Raw genomic sequence first — 4,936 nt, 5'->3', positions numbered from 1 at the left:
TAATCTCCTTGGCTATAGGAATAGCAACGGCAAGTGCAGTAGCAGCGGCAGCGGCGGCAGCAGCGGAGGCAGCAACAGCTGTCACCATGACAGCGGTGATACCAAAGTCTCTTTTATGTCTCAGCAAAACTGGAAGGTCTCCCTCTGGGACAGAAACGGGCATAGACAAAAACACTGGAATATGCATTATCATAGTAAATGAAAAGCCTGTAGCATTCCAACATTGTGTAAGGAAGCAAGTGTTCAACGTACAGTTCAACTTATTAGAAACGGTTGTACTGTTACTGACAAGAAACATAAAAGGGGGGTGAATACAAACAGGAGTAGGCAAAAACGTGATATTTTTAGAACAAGTTTGCACTTCAACACTCGTTTCAAACGTTTGGGAAAAGTTGTGCTTTTAAGAGGAGTAAATTAGTAGTTAAAGAGTGCGGGGTAAGTAGCAGAGGAAGACGTTAAAGGGAGTGGATAGGGCCAGGCTTTAACAATGGCCCAAAGGGTCTGTCCTGATGTCATGGTCAGGAGTGCGTGGATCATCATCATCCGGATTATCGTCACCATGACTGTCGTCCTTTTGGGCTTCTGCCTCTTTTGGTGCCGAGTGTAAGACTGGCTCGACTAGCCGTTCAGGGGCCCAAATAGGGGATGGAGCATTCTCTGGAAAGACACAAACAGAGCCTTGGCTCCAGATTAACACTTGTTCTGGGCCTTTCCATTGACCCGACAGAAGGTCCCTCCAAAGAACCTTAGGTTGAGAATTGCCTAGTGTGCACCAATGTCTTTCGGTGGCAGTACGCTGGTTTTTATCCACATTCAAGAAATTTAAAATGTAGAGGATAGTGATAGTTTGTCTCTTGGGGATCGGAATGTATCTCCTATTCCCCCTTTTTGTTTTAATAAAGTATTTTTAATAGGTGGGCACGTTTCACTATGCTTTGACCCTGGGGATTGTAGGGGATACCAGTGACATGAGTGATTCCAAATGTAACACAAAATTGTTTAAATGTAGTAGAGGTATGTCCAGGGCCATTGTCTGTTTTTAATTGTTTTGGTATCCATAGAACAGAAAACGAATGCAAACAATGTGCGATAACATCTTTAATTTTTTCTCCAGAATGCAAGGAGGCCGTAATAAATCCAGAGAAAGTGTCAATGGAAACATGAACGTATTTTAAGAGTCCGAATTCGGGCATATGTGTTACATCCATTTGTCATATGTGATTAGGGAGTAACCCCTTTGGATTGACTGCCAAAGAAGGTTGAGGAAGTAAGGAGACACAGCGTTCACAGGATTTAACTATATCGCGAGCTACATCTTTAGAAAGTTTGAATTTTAATTTTAAGGTAGAAGCGTTCACATGGAATTTCTCATGAACGGTTTTTGCTGCTTCTATAGAGTTAAATATATGTGGATCTTTAGTAGCAGAATCGACCAGGGCATTTCCCAACGAGAGGGGCCCAGGTAAGTTAGAATGTGCTCCTAAATGTCCTCTAAAAAAAGGATGCTTTCTTTTCCAAATAAGAACTTGTAGTGCTCTTAGGTAGGTATGTACAGAAGAGCTAGTAGATATAGTTCCTGCTGTTTCTAACAGAGTTAGTGCATATACTACATATTTACTATCAGAAAATAAATTGAAGGGGCAAAAGGAGAATGCCTTGAAGACCTCAGTGACTGCTAATAATTCCACATGTTGAGCAGAGGTAGTGGGAAACAAAAATGTATTAATTTTCCCATTTGCCATAAAGGCGCCAGTTCCATTATTGGAACCATCAGAAAACACCACAGGGGCGTTATCAATAGGTTTTTGGCTGGTTATCCTTGGGAAAACTATGGGATATTCTTTACAGAATTGTAATAAAGGGTGGGAGGGATAATAATTGTCAAATTTAGCTGTCAAATTTAGCAGTAGTACTGTCATGATAATGGCCCAATTAGAGGAGGAGTTACTCAAGAATTAAAGTTGGGCAGGGGTGTAGGGTGTGATGATCAACGCAGGTGACGTCCCAAAGGAAATGGTGGCTATTTTGATGGCTTTCAAAATTAGTTCAGCTATGGCCTCTGGGTAGCTACTCAAAACCTTAGTAGGCTAATTGCTTGACCAGAGGCATAGCCTGATCAACATCCCCAAAAATTCTAGATGCCATTTGGATAAGTCTATCTACAAAATCTGCATATGGTTCATTATTTCCCTGGATAAATTTTGACAACTGACCCTGTAAATCACCTGTGCCTTGTATGGTTTTCCACGCCCTAGCGGCAGCAGTAGCAATTTGCAAATACACTGCAGGTAGAAAATTGATCTGATTTTGATTTCCCAAAAACTGTCCTGTACCAGTCAGCATTTCTAAATTCCAAGCTCCATTCCCAGCTCCCGCATTACGGCGAGCAGTTTCCGTACAGTTATCCTGATTTGCTATTTTCCACATAAGATATTGCCCTCCGGACAAGCTAGCTCGCGCTAGATTACTCCAGTCTAAAGGTGTTAGGTTTTGTTCTGCGAGAGTCTCGAGTAAGGTAATAGTATAAGCAGCCTGAGGGCCATAAGACATGACTGCCTCTTTTAGCTGTTTTACTTGTTTAATATCTAATGGCTGATGCATGCTATTCCCTTGCTGATCTTGAAAGACTGGTAGGGCAGATGGAAGGGGTTTCTCTTTATCAACCTTCCTAAGATCCTCCCCTAAATGTTCCCATTGTGGAATGTTTAATAATCCTTCATCTAGGAACCAAGGGCTGAATCCTTCTATGGTGCGCAAGAACGCCCGAGCAGTTCTCATTTTCAAAGGAGTTCCATTTGCTTTTAGCAACTCCCGCAGAGGCCCTTCCATACGTATTCTTGAGACCTCTGAACCCACAGTATATCAGAAATAAATAGTCAAGAAGCAAAGAAAAGACTAGTCTGCTATCGTCACTAAAACAGTGAGCTTTCTCAAGATCGTCACTAACACCAGTGAACTTACGTTGCTATCGTCACTAAAACAGTGAACTTTCTCAAGATCGTCACTAACACCAGTGAGCTTATGTTGCAATCGTCACTATAATCAGTGAACTTTCCTAAAACTTCAATGGCCAGAATTTTCTTCTAAATAAATTCGTCACTTACCTCAGTGCACTGTTAGAAACGGAGAAAGGGGAGTTCTTTCGCTGCGCAGGGTCTGGATTGCCCCAGTGGCCTGCTCCTCTTGGGATCCGTCTCTGCATCTTGAGGCCCAACTCCAGCTGGTCCACGCACCACACCAGCTCCTGGGCCAGCTGCTCCGCCTGAGCCTCCGCGCTGACGGGAACCTCCTTAGGAGACCGGCTCCTCAGAGACCTGCCCACCTCCGTTCGCCACTGATACCCCATTCTAACTTTTCTTCTTCGTCTGCTTCTTGGAGGCTGCGGCGCCTCCACAGCGTTCGGGGGTGCCCCGGGGCCGGCGTCACTGCAGGCGGAGCGCCCTAGGCGGAGACCAGCTGGCTGGGACCTGAGGGCGGAAGGACGGAGGGCGTCCGGGGGGACCCAGGCTACCGGGGGCTGCAGGGCGCGCAGGCGGTGCGTGGGCTTTCAGCTGCTGACTTCTCCCGAGCCAGCTCCCCGGCGGAAATGCCTTTGAGGCTTCTGCCGTAAGAGGCCCGGGAGGTCCTCTGCTTTCCGAGGAGCTGGCAAGATGGGCGGGTCCGCAGGTCTCCTCTTCCGCTCCTCCGCGGACCAGCCGTTCCCCGCTCACCACTGGTCAGCCACGCTGGCGTAGAGCAGGAGCTCGCAGAGCATCAGGAACGTGAGCAGGAAGAGGATCATGTTCCGCTGCAACCTTGACAGCTGCTTCCACTTCTTCCAGCAGGGGCGAGGCCGCCAGCTTTTGCTGCCGTTGTAGGTCTGGCGGGCGCTCAGCGTCACCAAGACGAAGTCCCCGTACGGGCCACCATCTATCGCCGTCCAGCAGCGATAATAACGACCCTCCATCCGGTTGGGTTTCAACAAACAGCCCTTTATTTCCTATGGCCATCGCTTATATAGGGGAGCTAAGCTAATCAACATAGACAGCGATATGCATCCACCAATCTTAAGCTTGTTACCAAGTACACACAGCTTAGCAATAGTTCAATAGCCAATACATAGTACTTCCTGTTTACAATCAGTCACTCTAGACACACCTTCTGGCAAATCGCCAGGTGCCTTTTTGCAAAGCTCTGTGGTTGACGGATCTCTGGGCCCCTGGAGCATCCGCCCTCGACATTTTAAAAAATTAAAAATACTATATTTCCTATTATAAATTTTATTTCACATAAATAAGGTGCTCAACTACTACATGTTTCCTTACCCTAGAGTTTGTGGCCACAGCGATATGGAAATAATAGGAAGCTTAGCTTTTTTAGACATTAATTTCTCAGACCTATCATTTAGAAGGAGAAAGAGTTCATAATATATTATCATTTAGAAATCTCTTATAAATAAAAGAGGAAAGTGTTGTTTTCCTATTCTATGGCACCATAAAAGATTAACAGACAACACTCTTATAGAATTCTATTTCAATTTGTTGGTAATACCAAAACCTTTTTTTGCAGGGGTGGGGGTGAAAAAGTTAATCTATTCTACATTTCACAAATAGACCTATAAAACTGTATTCTTTAAGTTGAAATATGGTTTTTTACAATGAAAATTTTTTATTGATGTATAACGTATTATTTGCCCCAGGGGTACAGGTCTGTATATTGTTAGGATTATATACTTCACAGCACTCACGATAGCACATACCCTCCCCAATGTCCATAACCCAACCACCCTCTCCATACACCTCTCCCCCGGGCAACCCTCAGTTTGTTTTGTGAGATTAAGAGTTGCTCATAGGGGCACCTGGGTGGCTCAGTGGGTTAAAGCCTCTGCCTTTGGCTCAGGTCATGATCCCAGGTTTCTGGGATCGAGCCCCATGTTGGGTTCTCTGCTCAGCAGGGA

General features: G+C 45.2%; 1 pseudogene; it reads right to left on the bottom strand.

Moving 5' to 3' along the window:
• Window positions 1-3,105: 3,105 nt before the first annotated feature.
• LOC122905402 lies at window positions 3,106-3,946 on the bottom strand (annotated as a pseudogene).
• Between the last annotated feature and the right edge of the window lie 990 nt (window positions 3,947-4,936).

This window comes from Neovison vison, chromosome 4, assembly GCF_020171115.1.
Source record: "Neovison vison isolate M4711 chromosome 4, ASM_NN_V1, whole genome shotgun sequence".
Classification (NCBI taxonomy): domain Eukaryota; kingdom Metazoa; phylum Chordata; class Mammalia; order Carnivora; family Mustelidae; genus Neogale; species Neogale vison.
Note: the sequence above shows the minus strand (reverse complement) of the source record. Positions and strands in the feature narration are given on the sequence as shown.